This window comes from Schistocerca piceifrons, chromosome 1, assembly GCF_021461385.2.
Source record: "Schistocerca piceifrons isolate TAMUIC-IGC-003096 chromosome 1, iqSchPice1.1, whole genome shotgun sequence".
Taxonomy (NCBI): Eukaryota; Metazoa; Arthropoda; class Insecta; order Orthoptera; family Acrididae; genus Schistocerca; species Schistocerca piceifrons.
This window is the reverse complement of record NC_060138.1, coordinates 365,805,004-365,829,946: the sequence shown is the minus strand read 5'-3', so window position 1 is coordinate 365,829,946 and position 24,943 is coordinate 365,805,004. Positions and strand designations below refer to the sequence as shown.

General features: G+C 43.5%; 1 protein-coding gene across 2 annotated transcripts in view; it reads right to left on the bottom strand.

The window, feature by feature from the left end:
- Nucleotides 1-24,943, bottom strand: part of LOC124785919 (serine/threonine-protein phosphatase 2A 56 kDa regulatory subunit epsilon isoform) — a 277,259-nt gene that overhangs the window by 126,570 nt on the left and 125,746 nt on the right. The window lies entirely within an intron of this gene.

Genomic DNA, 24,943 nt, shown 5'->3' with positions numbered 1-24,943 from the left:
CTAAGGGTGTCTTCATCAGACTTCTGATAGAAAACCTATGCAACCGGTTGGCAGATTTTTACATATTAAAAAAAAAAAAAAAACATGAGAGGGCTTCAGTCCAGATCTCAAGCAAGCTATTCAGATTTAGCTTTACCACAGTTTCAAATGCTGGGCTGGTTCCTTTCAAAAGAACACCAGTTCCTTACCCATTCCTCCCTCGTCTGAGCTTGTGCTCTCTCTCTCGTAAGATCTCATTATCGGAGGAATCCGCCTCCTTGTCCGTCCTTCAAGTTTCATGTAACACAGACTCCAGTTCCACTTGGGAATGGACGGATCAACAATACTCTACATTATTGTGTGACGTCAGAGACATGGACCCTTGTTTACAAGCAGTGAACTGAAGAAAAATATTTCGTCATTTTGTGGTGATGTCCCAAAATATTGTGATTTCGAAAGTTTTTCTTCGTGCTTTATAGTTTTGGGTATCCTGGTGCTGGAAATCAAACTATGGTACAAATAGCAGCTCGGCATCAATAATATCTCAAATTCCTGTAGAACTATAGGAAGTGAGCACACATTAGGCCACTCCCATTCCTGGAAGACTAAAATTTCTTCAGTCACTGACATATTGTACGGGAAAAATGAACTGTCATCCCAGCATGACGCACAATCTCATCAGTTGTACGATAAAAACTTCTGCCTCTCTAAACTGGTTGAGGCATCAGTTCACAGGACAAGTTGTCTTCGCTCACTGGCAAGTATAGGCCTACTATTACCAATGTAGAACTACAGTGTTAAGGTTGTGTGTGTGTGTGTGTGTGTGTGTGTGTGTGTGTGTGTGTGCGTGTGTGTGTGTGTGCGTGCGTGCGTGCGTGCGTGCGTGCGTGCGTGCGTGCGTGTGTGCGTGTGTGCGTGCGTGTGTGCGTGCGTGTGTGTGTGTGTGCGTGTGTGTGTGCGTGCGTGTGTGTGCGCTCTACTACGAGACAGTAATTTCCTAAAACTAAACTGAGTATTCCAGCCTCAATTTTATCATAATCTGTTTCGGTGCCATCATGATTGTTGAAAACCCAGGCACACTATTTTTTTATATATTGACCGATTTGAAACATAGAAGTTCGTTTTCGTTCCTCACTGTCAACTACAAAGCAAAATTACGAAATACGAGGTCTGCAACACTTTTGCATTTACACCATTGACTCTTTCCATCATTCTCCCTAGAGCCACATCTTTATTTTGTTGGCTGTTCGTGTCGTTTGTAATCGGATTGTGGTCACACTAGTTAAATGTAATTGTGTCACTGCTTTTATCAACTTTTTGTTCAACTAACGATGAATGGTGCTGTAGAATTCTTGGGCATCGATTTCGCCCACACTCTGAGTTACTGAAAACTTCCGAGTACGATACATAACACTAATAGATCAATTAAATACATTTGTAAATCTAAGTATGTATAAAACAATGGTATACTCCAGTTTTAACTATATTCGATAATATTAACACGTAATAGCAAACGACTGTATTTTTTCAAGCGAACTGATAGAATTACATAAATTATTGTTGCCAGCAGGTTTAATTCACTACATCGCAAATGGGTTGACTAATCACCCGTTCAAGATTACTTTCGGAAGAGGTGTTTTTAGTACCCTATTAGAGGTTTGTTACTAAATGCAGTAAGAAAATATATGGCGGCATACAAAAACATTCGTTCGAAGAAGTAAATGAGATCTGACGAAGAAGCGAAAGGCAGACACTTCACGTGGCGAACAGCAGTGGAGTTCCCCAAAAACTCGTGAATGAAACGAGTAGGAAAATTTTACCAGTGGACTCATAAGCATACTGTTTGCTGTGATGTCAACATCTTACACAAGTCATCGAGTTATGGTATGTGAATGAATGAGTGATATCAATGATACCTGGTTGCTACAAACGTAGTACTTCGTTTAGATTAGATTTACTTTCATTCCAATTGATCCGTAGTGAGGAGGTCCTCCAGGATGTGGAACATGTCGGAAGAACAACAATACATGATAAATATTTACAACTAAAACAAACAAGCTATGACGTGAATGACATTATAAACAGTCCTTGACGATGGAAAATGCTTTGTATTTATGAAAAAGGTTTATTAATAGCGATAGCCGTATGAAAACCGTGACGAGATAAATAGGCTGAATCGATTAGTGAGGTGTTTGATTAAATTGCCGGTTGTAAGCTTCAGTTTGTATCCAATAGACACTCAACGACACGTTCCCGTATGCCACAGTGTCATTGGCGAACAGCTGTAGATTGCTGCTCACCCTGCCCTTCAGATAATTTATGTATATAGATACTAAGAGCGGTCCTATTAACACTTCTCTGGGGTACTCCTGACGATATCCTTATCTCTGATGAACACACTATGTCCATTATAACTGCTATTACTTCAAGTCAACGTATCTGAGAAACTGATCCGCATACTCGGATCTTCGTTAATACTTTGCAGCCGGCCGCGGTGGTCTCGCGGTTCTAGGCGCGCAGTCCGGAACCGCGCGACTGTACGGTCGCAGGTTCGAATCCTGCCTCGGGCGTGGATGTGTGTGATGTCCTTAGGTTGGTTAGTTTTAGGTAGTTCTACGTTCTAGGGGACTGATGACCATAGCTGTTAAGACCCATAGTGCTCAGAACCATTTGAATACTTTGCAGTGGGGGACGTGTAAACATGATAAAACAAATGTAAAGTAAAAATGGTTATTGCTTCTGACGATACAAAGTAATGAGACATGGGGAAGGTAAGACTGAAGAAAGAAAAGATCTGAATAATTTGCACCCATTAACTGGAAACGGGACCAAAAATGGAAATTTCTCACAGTGCTCTGTTACTTAATCTGGCTCTGCACTCGCGAATGCATTCACTGGGATAGGCGACGTGTTGGTTTCTTTGAGTGAGCACTTAGGATATTGATTGCAGGCGCAGGCAGGGCGTGCGGGGTGGACCCAAAGACCTGGCCTGCTAGCCGTTTGTCCCCGCCCTCCCACAACGGCAGCACTACCTAGCGGCGCCGACCCCAAGCTCGCCAGACGCCGTCACGTGTAGCAAGGCCACGGCCGCACCCGTCATGCGCACACGCCTTCCAAACCCCGTCCTTTATAGTTCACTCTTGAGTAACCCAATTTTCAGTCACCACGCCGCGACCTGTTACGCTTTACAGCGATTATCACTCGTTCCCTTTTGACATATACGAATCAAACTGAACTGGTTTCAAGGAAAATAGAATGGCTAACGCAGAGTTAATTGAACTAAGTGGTGCAGTCGGTCCGATGGAATTCCCATTAGGTCAATGTTTAAAGGATGTGATGCCGCTGAAAGTGAAAGCATATACTACGTAAAAACTCAATTGTCTGGGAAGGGGACTGGTTTCTTAAATTCCATACGCCGATGAACATCGAAAACAATCCAATGACCACGTCTTCATCATTCCTTGCCGCTATACTTCCAACCATATAACGAGAAAAACACAGCACATGCAATGCTCTCCAGTTAAGAAGAGCATAATACATTTAGAAAGGAATTGCAAAGTAGCTTATAAGTGAGATGAATTAGTTTCAACTTATATGGCATAGCCTTGATGAGTCAGGTCGTCTCGAACGCTTGCTGCTGTGATCTCTTCCAGGCGTTCACAGGTCTCCGGTTACCCTATCCCAGGGATTGTCTAGACCGCCACTTTCCCCTACGTTGAAAGCCTATATTACGCGACGAGCTAACGACTGGACAACAGTACAAACCGCATCGGGGTGACCAATGCCCATTAGACAATTAGCATGCCGGGTATATTACCGTGATGCCGCAAAACTACAATTCATATTACCGTGATGCCGCAAAACTACAATTGAGCCGCTTCTTCAAGTATACTACGGGATCAACCTATGACATAAGATAATAAAACTGACTAGTGTGGTATAAACGTAGGCCCAACCAACCACATTTGCAGAACACGTACTCTTAGCAGTGAGTTGAAGTCATAAAGAGCCTTCCAACGAAGTGGAAACATCATGTGGCAGTACGCCTTATTGACCTCAAAGGGTTTTGGAGTGGGGGGGGGGGGGGGGAGGTAACGAGCAGAACGCTAGGTATCCGAGTATGCGTTTATCATAGCGTGACCTTTCTGCTCAGAGAGCGCGTACAGTGATGCTTGGGAGGAATCTGTTAGGCTACTGCCTCCTACTAACTGTGTAGTCCACGGATGTTTGGTTCACATTGTTCCACAGATCCAACCAATTTGGAAACTGCAATCTCTACATTTTCAATTTGCTTCTTCAGCCCATAACTGCAACGTCGTGAGATGGAATTTAGTTTTTTCTATTGTTAATAAACAGAAACCATTTATGATTTCAGATTAAAGGTATAAAAGTGCATTTTCGTGTTAACACGGAGCAGTGATTATACAGTTCATAACTTTATAAATGGACATTAGCTTTGATGATCATGTTCCTACAGACCTCTACAATCCCTAAATTTCTGGTACGAGTAATTCAAAATCGTTGGCTTTTTTCTATATTTCAATGCAGGTACATCATCTTCCGCTTCAATCTAGTGTCGAATGCTTAAGATTTCACATTATTTAGTTTTAACATCTCTTCGAAAGTGCTTTGCCAACAAAGGTACGAGTCATCGACAAAGTCGGAAATGCACTAGCTGTTCATCCCATCTTCACTAGATGCCACTGCATACATCCAAAACCTTTCTGATGACGAGACGTAGTAACCTGCAGGAAGACATTAAACAACAACAGTCAGTCCTTAATCGTCTCCGCTCAAAGCAAGGTTATTATGTGACACATCTGCAATAATATATCCCGGTTTAATTATGATACCTCCTCCATTAGCGTATATGATACCTAAGGCTTGCAGCAGTTGCTCAGCTATTAACTTCTTTATTAATAATCTACAGAAGTTATTTACATAAAATGAGAATAGTTCTCACGCACACCAAAATAAAATTAGTATGTTGATAAAATGATTTTCATCCTCTCGAACTTCGAACGTGAAATTTCGCCCTGTCATCGCAGTTTCGTACATTTGAGAACCTGACCATCTCTTCTATTTAGTAAGGCTTCAGTCCTTTTTCTAGTTTGGTATTCGGACTTAAACTCTTAAAATATGACAAATTCATTCAACCAAGTCACAAAAAAAGATATTGGGGTTTCTCTTGCGATGCAGATGTAAATTAATTGCACAGTACTTCAGTTCCCAGTAGGAAGACGCTAAATCAGATTCAACGTGGATGGGAAAGAAAATCCGTTATTTCCATTTCAAGGGAACTTTCCCGGTACTATCTAAAACCATGAAAAATCTAAATCTTAATGGCATGATCTGACTTAACCTCTCTCTCTCTGAAAAGATGTCCAGTGCCTTAACCACAGCGCCACCCCGCTTAGCTAATAGGAGCCGCGTATCGAAGTTTTAGCAAATAGCTATGACTTTGCTAAGATAAATTTACCGATAAGAGGACACTAAGAGCAAATAGAATTCATCTTTAAGAATAATAGTTCCGACAGTATAAGCTGTAGGCAAGGTTGGAAGCTGACGATGCGCCAGTGCAAAAGACGCTTGAAAACTTTGAAAAGAGACCTGTTGTATTTTGGGATTTTCGAAGAAAACTAGGTTTTTTTTGCTTAATTTGATTCCGCCAGATCTCGAGTTTAAGATTTTATATATTGCTGTACAGAGCACACCGAGATCACTGACTCATCTGAAGACTTACTCCAAATGGATGCAATAGACTCAAAACTGTGGTGAGGCTCTACTGTTTGAAACAATTTGTCACCAACTTTACCTGTCAAGTTCAGCTGACTAAAAATCAGCTGGCCAAGTGCAATTATTTTTAACGCTGGTGCTGCTAATTCGTTTCGTCGTTGCATCACTACATTTTGCATTTTCCATACCCTGACGAAAACAAAAAGTATTTGGTTCTGATGTTCTCAGATGTCTCTCACGGCTTTCTGTCCAACTATCTAGGGTCAAATTGCACTCGCTCGCCGATCCCCACTAGCCGATCGATTCACAGCTGCTCTCTCGTGCGGAGCTTAAAGCTGACGTTGGTTCATCTTACAAAAAAAGCTAAATATCTTCATTCACTGATACCTATATCACTGAATGAGAAAACGAGTGATCAAAATACGAGTGTACCTTCGAAACCAGAGAGTCAGTTGTATACTGAAGATACAAATGATGTGTGTGTGCAGTGTACACACACCACGTCACATCATACTCTCTTGTTCGTACGATCGGCGTTTATAATTACTTTATTTGGTTTCTTACACGTAATAGTTAAATTCATGGAACTTTTACCAGTTCATATGGCTTGTAATAATAACAAACGGCAAGATAGTCCGCATGCCTGAGAATGTTTTAGCCCTTTCTACGAACAGATTTAATCACTTCCAGAATTTTATAAAAGTTACAGGAATTAGCGAACATCATAGCGACCATGGTAACCAAAGGCGCAAGAGTTTGTATCACAAACAACTAGGATAGAATTTTCGTTTGGTACAACTGGCACGTAGCCACTAACATACTACCTAGAAGTTCTACCTAATGTTGCCCAATACAGAGAGAGAGCCCTGACGAGGAGCTGAGCGAACGTGCCCAATCCATTTAATTATGACTGACCCCTGACTTGGAACTCATATTCTGGTCACATTGCATAGCGAACATCAATGTGACCTCGCCGGAATCGTGGAGATGTCTGCTTTTATTTGGTGTATGAATATTAAATTTTAGTTGAAAGGGGGGCTGCATATGCAATAATATTTAAGAGAAAGCGTGGTTTTTCGACCATTTTTTGGCGAGTGTCAAATTTGAGGACTCACAGAAGTCAGACCACAATGAGGAGAAAAATTTCCTTTGCGCAGTTTAAAAATACAACCATACTCAACTTCTAGAAGATAATGTCGTTGCTTTACAGATAGTCGTTTTGTCCTAATAATGGTGCTCATAGACTGCTGCGATTACCTAATGGTGATACATATTAACGAGACGAAAAGTGAAAATGCAAGTTCTGTTATTGCATTTCACAGCTCCATATTTTTATGCACGTAAATCTACATAAAACGCTAACGTAACACATTTAATTCGTTTGCGTTTCTATGTACCGCGTGCTCGCGTGTGCTATGTTGTTGGATCTCTGAACAGTATTTTCACTTCAACAGTATTTTCACTTCACAGTTCATTATTCGTTTTTGCAGATTTCACATCGCGACTTCCCCTCATATAGGAAACAATCTTACACCCATTCGTCGTTGTGTATTCGTCAGAGACAGCGTTCGTAACATAATTAGCTGCCTTGTACTTGAGTGAAACCATGCTTCATTTACGGAATTGTGAAGCGACACTAGTGGTCAGTTAGTGTACTTACTTTCAGGCCGAAAAAGAACAGGGCGCGAGCAGTTCCGTATCACAGCTAGTAAAAAGAGAACTTCTGAATGTCTCGGTAGTGAAAGTACAGTAAAGCGAATTCTGAGAGACTATAACGAAACTTCATGTTTTTTTATCACCAAAACAGAGCTCTGGTGACAGAAGTTTGTATTACGATATTGCAGTGCCAGTGTTATTCTGATTACAATACGAAGTTCCTTACGAGTTTAAACAGGGAGTCAAAAGAACAAAAGTCCACTACTTCTATGTGGAAAAGCAGTTTCCATTGTGGAGCCGTGTTGGAAAAGTTGAAGGCCGAAGTGGAAGATTTTTCTGATACAAATGAAACAAACCTTTAGCGTGCTATTCGAAAATTAGACTTCAGATAAAAAATAAAAAAACTGTGCTGTTGGAAAATAACCAAGTAGCAGGAAAAAGTTCTTGTGGGAAATAAGACATTTGTGCAACACTGAATGGACTGTTTATTACAGTGATGAGAGTTGGCGCCGTAAAAATCATTCCGAAAGTTTGGTTAACAGGAACAAAAGATGCCCTTAGCTATAGAAAAGGTATCCGAGTATCTCAGAGAAAGTGTTCAAGAGTGGAATAACTGGCAAGAAGAATTCAAACACCGTCCGGTTCTGGAAAAAGGATTATAATGTGCCACACGGGGAACGAAGATGAAGATGGGTTCTCGCAAAATGCTGGCTGTTTTTTTGGGCAGAAAGGAGGCGCAGATTATCATTCTGAATGAATGCCAGACACTACGAAGAGTGGTTTAGGAGGGTTCTCGAAAATTACCAAACAGGTCTGCGATTGTTTTAGATCAGGCTCCGTATCACACGATGATAAAATCCATTATCACGAAATCCATCTACGAAACTGAGAAAGGATTCTATTATTTAATGGATGGAAAAGCAATAATACAGAGCTTCCATCTAACGCCATATCTTGAGGAGTTTACTAAAGTTGGCCTACTGGAATACGCACGGCCACAATTAAGGGCGCAAGAACATCTTTTGGAAAGTATATTTCGATCAGCGATCAAAGAAATTACACGTCTGTGGTTGCCTATAGCGCATTGGGAATTGGGCGTCATGGAACTTCTTTGGATATCTGTCCAGAACAAGGTAGGAAAAAAAGTACGAATTTTAAAATAAATGATACTTTACAACTGTGTCGCTCCGCTCTGAAAAGTTTTCCCCGAAGTGTCTGGAGGAATTCTGCGAGTCATGTACATAAACTTGAAAATAGTTCTGCACAAAGAGTCCTCTATCTTGACATAGCAAGAGAACAGTTGCTAATCCATGCAGACGTCTGCAATAGCATATCTACTGTCAACAAAAATTGAACGCGGCAATGCTGTACTGGAATGCTACTTAGTCGTTCTTCGCTGATGGCGCAAAACAACAGCGGCTATGACAACAGTTGGTATGGCAACTACGCTCCACCATAGACTCGCGATATTGCAACTACTAACACACTTGCTTTACAAACTAAACTATCAAACACGAGGAATATTCATTAGTACAGACATATGATGCAACCAACAAAAGATCAAGATTAACAAGCAGTGCCTTCTCCGTCGCAATAGCTACTAAGACATGCTTCATCGTAACGTCGCCGGCCGCTGTGGCCGAGCGATTCTAGGCGCATCAGTCCGGAACCGTGCTGTTGCTACGGTTCTAAGTCTAGGGGACTGATGACTACAGATGTTAAGTCCCATAGGGTTTAGAGCCATTTGAACCATTTGAATCGCAGCGTCTAGCGTTTGACATTATAGCGAAGAAACGAGTAATCAAAAAATAAAGCGCCAATAGAACAAGGTTTATCTTTAAACTGTGCAAAGGAAATTTTTCTCCTAATTACGGTGTAATTTTTATGCGTCCTTTAAGCTGACACTCTCCGAAAAAAGCTAAAAAGCACGGTTTTTCTTAAACATTACCATGTATGTCGCCCCGTTTCAACTAAAATACAACATTCATACACTAAATAAAAGCATAAACATTTCCACGTTTCCAGCAAGGTATAATATACAGATGTTCGTAATTCATCGTGACCAGGATACTGGCTCAAAGTCAGGGGTCAATCATTATGAAGTGAATAATAATTGAGTAGCAGAGGTTTCCGTTTTAAACACAGTATTTAGTTTGGTTTCTGTTTTTCACTTACTACTGCGACGAAGTCAATTGTATCAATGTATTTCACAGAGTACACAACTGTTTAACTTTTTCTAAGCTTTTTGTGTACATATAGTGCTTTAGTTTCTCTTGAGGCGACTTTGGAGAGTAATTTTTAAAAAAAATATTTGTAAGTAACGTAGCTGCAGAACTTAGGTTGCACCCAGCGACTTTCTGACTTAATGTTACATTACTTGCGGTACGGACAAATACTGAATAAACATGGATAAGTACTGCGTAGCTGTTGCGTACGGATGCAGGTGGAATTGATAACTGTAAACAGCTGTAAGTTGTGTTGACCTAATAGATAGGTTTCTGGCTGCTACCATGGGCTGCGGTGGCGTTTGGGGCACCTGAGGCGACTGCTTTGGAACCTCTGAAAGCTTCTAGATAGAATGGAATCCAGAGACCGCAGCGCCCTTCGATTCACTAGTGCTGGCCGGTCGACACTTCACTGACTGACTGGTGAGGAGTAGCGTGTGCGCACATCTCTGGGCAGAAGCCGAAAGTGGATATCGGCTGCAAGGTTATCCCCTGACGCCTGCCTTCTGGGTTCAGAGGCTATATTTCGACTCCTGCATGTAGCTGGTTGCTTTGGTGTATACAAGTAGCATCGCCAACAGAGTGGAAGCAGAGCTATCGTTTCGAAGCATAATCCTCAGAACCGATCGCGGTCCTCTGGATTGGAGCCGAGTGTAAGGCTTAAACCAGAAGCTCAGACGATTCTGCGACGATCTTTATGTGGATTTTCGGATCTTCCCTGTTGGACGGAAACTGTAGGGCCTCTTCATGCGTAAGGCGTGCACTACACGCGGGAAGGGTGTATTAGGGTAGATGAGTGTACACGTGTCGTGCACATTTAGATTTTTTACGACACAGAAATCCCCCCCCCCCCCCCCCCCCACAGGCTCTATTAAGATGCGTTCTGATTACAGACTCAATAGCATTCGTCGCAACATTTCGGAAAAAGAAAATGTTAATACATTATTAGTTAACTGCAGGAGCGTCTATGGAATGGTCCTGGAACACGTCTCGCTCATAAAAGGCAACTACGCCCACCCTAGTGCTGCGGACAGAAAGCTGACTAAAAGCAGGTGTTAATAGCAAATGAAATTCTCAATTCCGAATGGAATGTATACCACAAAGGTACTGTGAACGTATTTTAAAAACAACGATAATATCTCAGATTAGTAGACGCGTTAAATATGTACCAAGTAAGATCATCAGATACTTTTCTAGATTCCTTGTGTCAACAGCGGTTGCGGGGAAACTAACACTTAGTTTAAGTTTCCTGATCACACTAAAGTATTAGGTGCAAATGTCAACTTGACAGCCAGAGACTGAAGACCCGAGTGATGAGAGTGCCCAGGGACACGGAATCATGTGTAATTGTTCTAAATGCCTTATCAGAAAATTACCTTGAACAGTTATTAAGAGAATCGACTCGTGAAGGTAGCATCTTAGACCAGGTGGTAACGAACAGACCCTAACTTTCCGACACCGTTGGCTTGGAGTAGGGAATCAGTGACCAGTTGCACTGAATACGAAAGTAAATGGAAATACAATGAAAGGTAGTAAGTTCTTTCTGCCTAGAAAGACCGACAAGAGAGAGATTTCAGATTACCTGTGCGATCAGCATGAAAATTATACCTCCAGCACTAACAGTGTTGAGTATCAAATGACAAAGTTCAAGAGCACCTTACAATACGTTTTCGCCAGTTATTTGGCGAGCGACGTTGGGAGGGATAGAAAAGACTAGCTGTGGTTCGACAGTCGGTTTAGAAAGACAGCTGCTACGAAAGCAGAAGAGAGCTCCATTGCAAATTTAAATGTAGCCCAAGCCTCGCAGACAAATAAAAAACATACGAAGCCAAAGTTAACTGAGGATGACACAGATAAGGCCGGAATACTAAAGGTTTTTCAAAATTGTTTCACAGACGACGATCGACTATAGTACCTCCTCGAAGTCGTCGCACGAGTCAGAAAGAGAAGTCATTTCCAAGTTACAAAAACAACTGAAATCGCGTAACAGGAAGGTCACGGGACCTGGCGGTATGCCAATACGATTCTACATACATTACGTGGAAAATTGGCCCCTCTTCTAGCAGCACTATACCATAGGTGTCTGGAGGAATGTTCCGGATTATCGTCGAAAAAAAACTAGTTATTTCCGTTTTCAGGAAGAGTCGTCTAACAGACGCATGAAACTGCAGCCTGTATCTCCGACGTCGTTCTGCTGCTCTTCCTTGAGTGGGGTTGCCATATCTAGCTGGCACCTCGTCGGGCCAATGAGATGGGTGTGTATAAACGAAGTAAAATATAGAATTACTTTTTATTTAGAACACAACTACAAGGCGGAAGTAATTGGCACACCATATTTTTCGAATGATTTGCACGCATCGTCGATCTAGCATACACAACATGCAACGCCATCTGAGAGACAACCTTGTCAACAAACTTGTTGACATAAATAAATCTAATTGAGGCTGCATCTACATGTTGCGCTAAGAGATGGGGTTTACTTCAGTACCTAAGCCAAGTTCGTAACAGTATTTTGCAAAACTGGGAAAAAATTGAGCCTTGTCTGGATGTCGGGACAGAAAGGTCCATAAGGGTGACGGTCCCGATATAGCGAGACGGTTGGCAACTCTATGCAGTAATCGACACGAGTTCCGAAAGCAACGACCGAGTGAAATCCAGCCTGCTCTGTCCGTCAGAGACAGAAATCAATACGAAGGTGGTTTGATAAGATTGGTAAATTTATATGAAAGAAGGGAACATTTTTGTAGCGCCTTCAGGGTTGGTAAGCTTGATAATTACTAGGACTGTAGAAAGAGTTTCAACAATGTACAGCGTATAGTTCATTGTTGACAGCCGTCTGAATTGTCGACTGCGACTGAAAATGGAGAAAAACGTGTTTCGTGCTGTTTTAAACTTTGCATTTGAAGGGTGGGACTGCCACGCAAATCAAAACAGAACTGCATGAATATAACTTACTTTTAGATTTATGATTTTAAATGTGGTCGCACAAGCACAAAAGACAAAGCGCCCTCCATCCGTCCAATTAAGGTCCCTACAAAGGAAACCATTAAAAAAAATCCATGATTCAGCAATACAAAGACTATTTTGTCAGCTGGTAAGGTGATGAACACTTTATTGTGAGTGCCAAGGAATACTTCTCGTAGATTACATGAAAAAAGACAGAACCACGATTGGACCCTATTACGCTTCTTTTCTGGTTCGTTTGAAACTTGTGTTGGTTGAAAAAGAGACCAAGGTTGGCACGCAAAAAGCGAGCTTTCACTAGGATAATACACCATCCCACACATCAGCAATAACAATGAAGTGGATGAATTGGGCATGCCCCCCACGGCCACGGACGCCGGCTAAGGCAAATTGATTTAATGGATGTTTCAAAAAAGGGGGGGGGGGAAATTAGATGTAAAATGGGACTCTATTGAAATTCTTTGCATACATGTAATAGTCGGCCGGCAGTACATTTTTTCCCCTTCTGTTGCCGAAGTCTCAATCATAACATGGTTAAAACGTTGAGAGGTAAAATGACTAACACCATTGACATGGGGGCCATTAGGGTCGGAATATAATTTAGAGAAACAAATATGTGGACCGGACTCATAGAAACAACGCTGCATCTGTCAAATGATATAGGGAAGCCATGGAATACCTAAATCATGATTGTTGAATGATGTGGAGTCTTCACAGTTATAAACTATCCTCGTGTCCAGAATCGGTCAATAAATCAGTTTCTGTTCCACAACAACTATCATATTTATCTGAGGTAACTGAAAACCAATACTAAATAATGTCACTGAGCTACGATTGAGTTTTACAATAGAATATGCACAATATGTAAATTATTACAATACGATTAATGCAGGACATTCTGTTACATAATCTGAAACACTTGACGTACATAGGCTACCACTTCACCTACTATAATTTTGCTTCCGTCAAGGTGGTAATGAGGATAATTTCATCTGGAGGCTCTATCCTACTAGTAAAAATCCTAACTGATAAATAGAAAATACACTCCTGGAAATGGAAAAAAGAACACATTGACACCGGTGTGTCAGACCCACCATACTTGCTCCGGACACTGCGAGAGGGCTGTACAAGCAATGATCACACGCACGGCACAGCGGACACACCAGGAACCGCGGTGCTGGCCGTCGAATGGCGCTAGCTGCGCAGCATTTGTGCACCGCCGCCGTCAGTGTCAGCCACTTTGCCGTGGCATACGGAGCTCCATCGCAGTCTTTAACACTGGTAGCATGCCGCGACAGCGTGGACGTGAACCGTATGTGCAGTTGACGGACTTTGAGCGAGGGCGTATAGTGGGCATGCGGGAGGCCGGGTGGACGTACCGCCGAATTGCTCAACACGTGGGGCGTGAGGTCTCCACAGTACATCGATGTTGTCACCAGTGGTCGGCAGAAGGTGCACGTGCCCGTCGACCTGGGACCGGACCGCAGCGACGCACGGATGCACGCCAAGACCGTAGGATCCTACGCAGTGCCGTAGGGGACCGCACCGCCACTTCCCAGCAAATTAGGGACACTGTTGCTCCTGGGGTATCGGCGAGGACCATTCGCAACCGTCTCCATGAAGCTGGGCTACGGTCCCGCACACCGTTAGGCCGTCTTCCGCTCACGCCCCAACATCGTGCAGCCCGCCTCCAGTGGTGTCGCGACAGGCGTGAATGGAGACGTGTCGTCTTCAGCGATGAGAGTCGCTTCTGCCTTGGTGCCAATGATGGTCGTATGCGTGTTTGGCGCCGTGCAGGTGAGCGCCACAATCAGGACTGCATACGACCGAGTCACACAGGGCCAACACCCGGCATCATGGTGTGGGGAGCGATCTCCTACACTGGCCGTACACCACTGGTGATCGTCGAGGGGACACTGGATAGTGCACGGTACATCCAAACCGTCATCGAACCCATCGTTCTACCATTCCTAGACCGGCAAGGGAACTTGCTGTGCCAACAGGACAATGCACGTCCGCATGTATCCCGTGCCACCCAACGTGCTCTAGAAGGTGTAAGTCAACTACCCTGGCCAGCAAGATCTCCGGATCTGTCCCCCATTGAGCATGTTTGGGACTGGATGAAGCGTCGTCTCACGCGGTCTGCACGTCCAGCACGAACGCTGGTCCAACTGACGCGCCAGGTGGAAATGGCATGGCAAGCCGTTCCACAGGACTACATCCAGCATCTCTACGATCGTCTCCATGGGAGAATAGCAGCCTGCATTGCTGCGAAAGGTGGATATACACTGTACTAGTGCCGACATTGTGCATGCTCTGTTGCCTGTGTCTATGTGCCTGTGGTTCTGTCAGTGTGATCATGTGATGTATCTGACCCCAGGAATGTGTCAATAAAGTTTCCCCTTCCTGGGACAATGAATTCACGGTGTTCTTATTTCAATTTCCAGGAGTGTATAATGTAGTTTTGCTATTCTTTCCACACCTATTTTTATAAAATTGGCTACTTCGATACAGCCTATGAATTTTTTAAAATTTTATGCTACTTTCACCTAAACACTAGGAGGAAAAGCTCCATTACTTAGACCCCACCTGTCATAAAGGGATACTGTAAAGAGTGCGGATAACTGGGCGCGTATGCATTTAAATTCAAAATTGTGCAGCAAAATTATGTGCTGCGCTAGATAACAGCTTTGCCCCAAACCAAACTGTTTTCATATGGTACAATTATCTTGGAATACATAATTGGGCATCTAGGCAAGGTAGGAGGGAGGGGTTAAGCATTGATCTGATAGATATCCAGTGATCACAGGCCCTGCAGATCACGCGCTGCTTCCACAAACTGCCTCCATTCCTTTCTGTTTTTTGCCCGGTTCCTCCAAGTGTCTTCAGTCCGCAGGGGTGCTCGGGCCTTCGCCAGGTCGTCCATCCAGCGCTGCCTTGGTCGTCCAATGGGGCGTTTGGTTTCCCCTCTAACGCCAACTTCGTCTGTCTTCCATCTGGCATACGTGCCGCATGCCTCACCCATTGTATTCTTTTGCTCTTTATTTTCTGTAGGATTTCATTCCCACTGCTATTCCTTCCTTGATGTCCATTTTTATGTTGTTGACCGTGGTAAACCAAGATCCCTAGTATTTGAGCTGGTGTAATCTCTCGAACCTATTGCCATCTATCTCAAGAAATTCTTCCTGCTCTTGTCTTCTTCCTAATTGTATGACCATTTTCTGGTACATTCCTTTTAACTCATGCTTTGAATCACTTAGTAATACTATGTCATCTGCATATGCGAGACAATTGAAGTTACCGTTCCATCTGTAATCCAGCCCAGTCCTGTTACCTACACTCTTAATACTTTCTCTAAGATAACACTGAACAATACACATGAGACAGCATCCCCTTGTATGAGGCCAGCCTCGATCTCTAATGTTTCTGATGTGGCTCCTCGGAAACGTAGCTGCCTTTGACCCTTTCATACAAGCACCATTCTCACAACATTCTCAGGAGTTCTGAAGTCACACATATCATTACATAGGCTATTCCTGTGGATGCTGTCATTGCACGTTGAAAATCGACGAGCAGGCTGTAGATATCTTTATCATATTCTCAGTGTTTTTCAAACAATTGTCTTAGTGTGAAAATGTGATGTATTGTCGACCGGTTTGGTCGAAAGCCAGCTTGGTACTCCTGTATGTTGTTCTCTATGAATGGCTGCAATTATCTGAGGATAATGGGGGACAGTATCTTATACGTTACATTCAACGAGCCGGTTGCTCTACAGTTACCACATTCCAATTCGCTTCCTTTCTGTATATTGCGCATATTATAGCCAATTACTGTTCTTCTGGTAGTTTCTCCTCCCCCCATATCAACTGGATCAGTTTATGTCTCTCCTCCTCGATTACTTCTGATGTTATTTTGTCCTTCCCTGGGGCTTTGTTGTTCCCGAGTCCTTCAATTGCGATCTTCAAGTCTTCTTCACTAATATCCATTCTCCTTCATCTTTCCTTCCCTCAGTACTGTCTGCTGGTAACATCTCATCTGGATCTGGGCGATTCAATAATACTGAGAAGTATTCTTTCTATCTTTCTACAATTCTTTCCTTGTCATTTACCAATTTGTCGTTCTTATCCCGAATGAAAAAGGTTGGGCTCTGAAATCCACGTTTACGATTTTTTTATTTATTGGAAGAATTGCCTTTACTTCTTGTTTTGGCTCTGCCTCAACTGTTGGTTGGACCGTCAGCGAGAGCGCACCGCTAGCTCCTGCTACAAATAAGGCGAGTACACCGTTCGCTTGTTACATATTTTTACGAGCTTCTAGCAGGAGCTACCTATTTTCAGTTATTTGTGTAGTTAGTAGTTTATTTTTGGAATTTCTTGCGTGTTCGAATGCTTACTAGGCCCAACCTTTTATTTAAATAACAGTGTAGTGTACAATACCGTCGTTGCTATCGACCGTTCTACCGACCCTCGTATCGTACAGGCTTTTGTTTGGCTGGTTAGAACAGCTCAGTGTCAGACCGTCAATAAGAGAGAACTTCGATCTCCCACTGCTAATAAGGCGAGTACACCGATCGTTTGTTGCGTGTTTTTACAAGCTTAAAACAGGAGCGGCTGCAGTAATGGTTAGGAACTGTGATTGTTGTGTACAGATGCGAGCTGAGTTGGCGAAACTTCGCTCGCAGCTCTAGGCTGTGTTGGCTTTTGTCACACAGCTTGAGGCTGCTGCCAAGGGGCGCCACTGTGGGGGATCGAATGCGGGGATGCGAGGGACGTCGAGCACGTCCCACGTGTCCCCCGATCGGTCCACTGCTGTGACCGTATCGGGTACTGCCTGCACTAAGGTTGATCCCTCATCCGTGGTCGAGTGGAAGATCATACCAATGACTGGCAGGCAGCGAAAAACTTTCCGAGGGGCCGATCGAAGGGCCTCCCCGGTTCGTTTGACGAACAAGTTCTGTGGCTGATGATGTATCTGAGCCGGATGCAGTCGTCCACCCTGTTCCAGAGGAAGCTTGTCGGCCCGCAAGGTCTGGGCGTTCACAGAGGGTGAGTTTACTGGTGTACTTGGGAGCCTCAACGTTAGGCGCGTAATGGGGCCCCTTAGGAACATGGCTGCCAAGGAGGGGAACGAAGCCAGTGTGCACCCGCAGCCAACAGCAGGTGGTGGCTCATGTCGGTACCAATGACGGTGTGTCGCTTTGGATCGGAGCAGATTGTCTGGTTTCGGGCAGCCAGCGGAAATGGTAAAGACTGCCAGTCTTGCTTCCGAGATTAAGGCGGAGCTCACCACCTGCAACATCGTCGATAGAACCGACTGTGGTCCTTTGGTGCAGAGCAGAGTGGAGGGTCTGAATCAGAGGCTCAGGCGATTCTGTGACCGTGTAAGCTGCAGATTCCTTGACTTGCGCCATCGGGTGGTGGGTTTCCGGGTTCCGCTGAATAGGTCAGGAGTCAACCACACACAGGAGGCGGCTACACGGGTAGCGGGGGCTGTGTCGAAGGGACTGGGCGGTTTCTTATGTTAGAGGGTATCAGATAACCACAGAAGGGGCGTCCGTCTAAAAGTGGGCAGGTAAAACACAGTAAGGTAGTAGTAGAAACGATCGGTATTATAGTTATAAATTGTCGTAGCTGTGTTGGGAAAGAACCAAAGCTCCAAGCCCTAATAGAAAGCACTGAAGCTCAAATAGTTTTAGGTACAGAGAGTTGGCTAAAGCCGGAAAAAAGTTCAGCCGAAATTTTTTCAAACGATCTAACAGTGTTCAGAAAGGATAGATTAAATACAGTTGGTGGTTGAGTATTTATTGCTGTCAGAGGTAACCAGTCTTGTAGCGAAATTGAAGTAGAAAGTTCCTGTGAAATAGTGTGGGTAGAGGTTATACTTGACAATGGGACTAAACTATTAATTGGATCGTTTTACCGACCACCCGACTCAGAAGATATTGTTGCTGAACAGTTCAAAGAAAACTTGAGTCTCATTTCAAATAAATCTACCCTCGATATGCTGGAAAAATTATACGTTTAAAGACAGCGGCAGGCATACAACGTCATCAGAAATTTTACTGAATGCTTTCTCAGAAAATTATTTTGAACAATTACTTCATGACCCCACTCGAAGCGTAAATGGTTGCGAAAGCGTACTTGACCTTTTAGCAACAAATAATCCTGGGCAAATAGTGAGTATCATAACGAATACAAGGATTAATAACCACACGGCAGTTGCTGCTAGGCTGAATACCGTAACACCTACAACCATCAAAAACAAACGAAAAGTATATCTATCTAAAAAAGCTGATAAAATTGCTGTTAACGACTTTTTAAGAGACAGTCTTCACTCCTTCCGATCTGATAATGTAAGTGCAGAAAAGTCGTGGAATGTTTTCAGAGAGAGAGAGAGTATCGACAGCAATTGAGAGTATATACCAAATAAATTAATAAGTGATGGTACTGATCCCTCATGGTACACAAAACGGGTCAGATCGTTGTTGCAGAAGTAACGAAAAAAGCATGCCAAATTTAAAAGAACGCAAAATCCCCAAGATTGGCAAAGTTTTACAGAAGTTAGAAATATAGCGTGTACTTCAATGTGAGATGCTTTTAATAATGTCCACAACGAAATTCTGTCTCGAAATCTGGCAGAAAACCCAAAGAGATTCTGGTCATACATAAAGCACACCAGTGGCAAGACGCAATCAATACCTTCACTGCGCGATAACAACGGTGAAGTCACTGATGACAGTGCCACTAAAGCAGAGTTATTAAACAGGGTTTTCCGAAACTCCTCACCAAAGAAGAAGAAGTAAATATTCCTGAATTCCAATCAAGAACAACTGCCAATGAGAAACATAGAAGCAGATATCCTCGGTGCAACAAAGCAGCTTAAATCGCTTAATAAAGACAAGGCCTCCGGTCCAGATTGTATACCAGTCAGGTTCCTCTCAGAGTATTCTGATAAAATAGCTCCATATTTAGCAGTTATATACAACCACTCGCTCACAGAAAGATCCGTACCTAAAGACTGGAATATTGGTCAAGTCACACCAATACCCAAAAAGGGAAGTAGTAGTAGTCCGCTGAATTACAGGCCTACATCACTAACGTCAATTTGCAGTAGGGTTTTGTAACATATACTGTATTCCAACATTGTGAAGTACCTCGACGAAAACAATTTATTGACACATAATCAGCACGGATTCAGAAATTATCGTTTTTGTGAAACACAACTAGCTCTTTATATACATGAAGTAATAAGTGCTATCGGCAGGAGATGTCAAATTGATTCTATATTTTTAGATTTCCAGAAGGCTTTCGACACCGTTCCTCACAAGCGTCTTGTAGCCAAACTGCGTGCCTACGGAGTATCGTCTCAGTTGTGCGACTGGATTCGTGATTTCCTGACAGAAAGGTCACAGTTCATAGTAATATATGGAAAGTCATCGAGTAAAACAGAAGTAATATCCGGCGTTCCCCAAGGAAGTGTTATAGGCCCTCTATTGTTCCTGATCTATATTAACGACATAGGAGACAATCTGAGTAGCCGTCTGAGATTGTTTGCAGATGATGCTGTCATTTACCATCTTGCAAAGTCGTCAGATGATCAAAACGACTTGCAAAATGACTTGGATAAGATACCTGTCTGGTGCGGAAATTGGCTATTGACCCCGAATAAGGAAAAAGTGTGAAGTTATTCACATGAATGTCAAAAGAAATCAGCTAAATTTCTATTACGCGATAAGTCTCACATATCTGAGGGCTGTAAATTCAACTAAATACTTAGGGATTACAATTACAAATAACCTAAATTGGAACAATCACATATATAATATTGTGGGTAGAGCAAACCAAAGACTGTGATTCATTGGCAGAAGACATATAAGGTGCAACAGGTCTACCAAAGAGACTGCTTACACCACGTTTGTCCGCCCTATTCTGGAGTGTGGGATCCGCATCAGGTGGGACTGACGGAGGACATCGAAAAAGTACAAAGAAAGGCAGCTCGTTTTGTATTATCGCGAAATAGGGGAGATAGTGTCACAGACATGATACGTGAATTGGAGTGGCAATCATTAAAACAAAGGCATTTTTTGTTGCGATGGGATCTTCCATTGAAATTTCTATCACCAGTTGTCTCCTCCGATTGATAAAACATCCTGTTGGCATCCACCTACATAGGGAGAAATGATCATCACGATAAAATACGAGAAATCAGGGCTCGCACAGAAAAATGTAAGTGCTCTTTTTTCCCGCGTGCCGTTCGAGAGTGGAGCGGTAGAGAGACAGCTTGAAGGTGGTTCATTGAACCCTCTGCCAGGCACTTTATTGTGAATAGCAGAGTAATCACGTAGATGTAGATGATGTGCTTGTTCCAGCAAACAGGTTAGATATATTCTCTTCTCTGCTCTTAGGATTCGCTTTGTCTCCCTTCTGATGTTGATAAAATGTTCCCTTTTCTGCTTATTCTCCGTGTCAGCTAGACATTTCTCCCTCACCTTACTTCTCTTTTCTGTAGCCTCCTGGCATGTCTCGCTGAACCATTTCCTCCTCTTTATTGTCTTCTTTCTTCCCAATAAATCCTCCTGTACACTTAGTACCGTGGACTTTATTTCTTTCCACTTTTCCCCCTTGTTCTCTCTTGCTTCCAGTGTCTCTAGGACATCAAACCGACTTTTTTTTTATTTCTATGGAATACTGTTCTTTAGTGGAACTTTCTCGTAGTTTCTCAACATTCATTCACAGCAGGTTCTAGTGTCCCCTTTTTATGTATGTAGGTGAACGTGAGTTTAAGCCTGCACACAATGAGGAAGTGGTCTGACGCACTGTCGGTTCCTCTAAACGACCTGACGTCCATGACTATGGCGTTAGCGCTGGTCCACCAAGAGGTGATCTATATGGTTGATGGTTCTTCAATCCAGTGAGCACTATGTTCCCTTATGTATTCTCTTGCGTTCGAAGTAAGTCGAACTTACTCTCAGGTTCTTTGAGATAGCTAAGTTGATAATCCTCTGACCACTCTCATTGGTCTGATTGATCTAAGTGAAGTATTTTTGAATGTAGACGATCACAATATACTACCAAATTTAAAGTTAAAGGGATATCAGCCATTTAACTGTCACTGACATTTTGGTAGCCCATAACGTGACTTCATTTTCACATTTCATTTCATTTCAAAGTTGTATACGTTGTTATTCAGTACTGTAAACGACTCAATGACAATAGTTAAAAAAATACTTAACTGACGTTTGAAATTACTAGGGACAGAATATACATGTTTTAACCTTATAAAACATAAAGAGAGGTAAATTGCACGTAAATATCCCAAGAGGGGCTAAACTGATCTTTCAGAGAAAGACTTCGGCAAAACAACACGGTTTATAAATAATTTTTTTGCTACATGTAAGGAAAATCAATACTGCGAATTTGCACATTTTAAGAAAAGGTATAATAAATTTATACACTGCACAAAAATCAAGCGCGATGTCCATTGCTCTTCATAGTTGGTGCTGCAACGGTGACACTTTTGAGTCTACTTATTTTATTGTTCGGAAGATTTAAGTAAAGAAATACAGCCCGCACTGAGGTCAACATTGTGGAATGTGTACGACGCCTTGTCGCTGTGATAATATAACTAAATTTTCGCTACTCGAGCCAGTGTAGACGGAAAACTATTTACAGTATGGATACCCAACTTTATAAGAATGTTCAGAATATGCGATGAAGAATTTGCTTTGTTAGCAGTGGAAGTGTTCGATTTGCCCTTGGGTGCCGGTACTAGTAGGACGACTTGTGAAACGCAATCAGTGTGCATTACTTGTCGACAGCCGTCAAATTAACTTGCGTCTGGACAAGGTGAGCAGGGCTTTACTCGTAAAGCTATTTTATATATAAAAAAAAAAAAAAAAACAGCAATATTGCTGTTGCTCTTCCCAAGTATCGACGCTTTAAAGGGGCACGGGCAGGGCTTTTTCCATACCGGGGTTCAATATCATGATTCGAAGTTTGAAAAACTGGCGATTTGGTAATTGCTCCTGGGAGAGGCCGACAGAATTCCGCCATATACTATTGAAGAATGCTGAGAATGCTAAATCCAATGTCCGATCTTCGAGCTGTGTCACGACAGCTGAATTCCGTTCCACAAGTGCTGCGAACAACTGTGAAATGGTATCTTTACTGCGGTTCGAGGCTGTCGCGGATGCAGATGACCGTCACATTGAGCAACAATATTGTAACCTGGATCATAAACATGGCAAGCAACTAACAAATCATGTGGAAATTAAAATGTTTTCTTTCAGTGGTTTATACTTTATTTTTCTTCCGCGTGTGCTCACAAATGTCTCCTCAAATTTTCATTCTCCTGCGATTACACGATTTTCATGGGGAGTCCTCTCAAGTAGCGAAAGGTTAATTATAACTACCATTTATAGTAAAGGAACAAATCGCTGACTTAATATATTTTATTTTCGTAGGTATGTTGTGTGGTGTGTCCAATCGCATCGAGTAATGTGCTTTAAAGGCGATTTTGTAATGCCTGAACAGACTGTGTCAAACATGTGTCTTTCGCAGAACTGGACTGGGGAAAACTCACAATTTCATATCTGACGTCCGAGTAATTTTTTTTCTATTAGGTCTCTCAAAAAACAAGTCAGTAAACACCGGTTGTGTTTATCATTCGTTTTATCTATGTCTTCTGTCCCCAGATTTTCAAATCGAAATTCAAAATTAGTTTAGTGGCATGTATATGCAATTCAATTGAAGCTATGATTTTACGTTACTACGTTCTTATTTTTTAGTTACGGTATCTTCTTAGTGTTCGTTTGTTTTAACTTAGGTCAGCCTACACTCCTGGAAATGGAAAAAAGAACACATTGACGCCGGTGTGTCAGACCCACCATACTTGCTCCGGACACTGCGAGAGGGCTGTACAAGCAATGATCACACGCACGGCACAGCGGACACACCAGGAACCGCGGTGCTGCCCGTCGAATGACGCTAGCTGCGCAGCATTTGTGCACCGCCGCCGTCAGTGTCAGCCAGTTTGCCGTGGCATACGGAGCTCCATCGCAGTCTTTAACACTGGTAGCATGCCGCGACAGCGTGGACGTGAACCGTATGTGCAGTTGACGGACTTTGAGCGAGGGCGTATAGTGGGCATGCGGGAGGCCGGCTGGACGTACCGCCGAATTGCTCAACACGTGGGGCGTGAGGTCTCCACAGTACATCGATGTTGTCGCCAGTGGTCGGCGGAAGATGCACGTGCCCGTCGACCTGGGACCGGACCGCAGCGACGCACGGATGCACGCCAAGACCGTAGGATCCTACGCAGTGCCGTAGGGGACCGCACCGCCACTTCCCAGCAAATTAGGGACACTGTTGCTCCTGGGGTATCGGCGAGGACCATTCGCAACCGTCTCCATGAAGCTGGGCTACGGTCCCGCACACCGTTAGGCCGTCTTCCGCTCACGCCCCAACATCGTGCAGCCCGCCTCCAGTGGTGTCGCGACAGGCGTGAATGGAGACGTGTCGTCTTCAGCGATGAGAGTCGCTTCTGCCTTGGTGCCAATGATGGTCGTATGCGTGTTTGGCGCCGTGCAGGTGAGCGCCACAATCAGGACTGCATACGACCGAGGCACACAGGGCCAACACCCGGCATCATGGTGTGGGGAGCGATCTCCTACACTGGCCGTACACCACTGGTGATCGTCGAGGGGACTCTGAATAGTGCACGGTACATCCAAACCGTCATCGAACCCATCGTTCTACCATTCCTAGACCGGCAAGGGAACTTGCTGTTCCAACAGGACAATGCACGTCCGCATGTATCCCGTGCCACCCAACGTGCTCTAGAAGGTGTAAGTCAACTACCCTGGCCAGCAAGATCTCCGGATCTGTCCCCCATTGAGCATGTTTGGGACTGGATGAAGCGTCGTCTCACGCGGTCTGCACGTCCAGCACGAACGCTGGTCCAACTGACGCGCCAGGTGGAAATGGCATGGCAAGCCGTTCCACAGGACTACATCCAGCATCTCTACGATCGTCTCCATGGGAGAATAGTAGCCTGCATTGCTGCGAAAGGTGGATATACACTGTACTAGTTCCGACATTGTGCATGCTCTGTTGCCTGTGTCTATGTACCTGTGGTTCTGTCAGTGTGATCATGTGATGTATCTGGCCCCAGGAATGTGTCAATAAAGTTTCCCCTTCCTGGGACAATGAATTGACGGTGTTCTTATTTCAATTTCCAGGAGTGTAGATGGAAAGTCATTTCCTTCAACATAACGATTCCGCGGACCAGCTAACATTACGAGCGTCACTACGAAGAAAAACAAACGAATGCCGCTGAAATGCGAACACGGAAACATGCAGACAGCAGGGTTTACCGGAGATCTG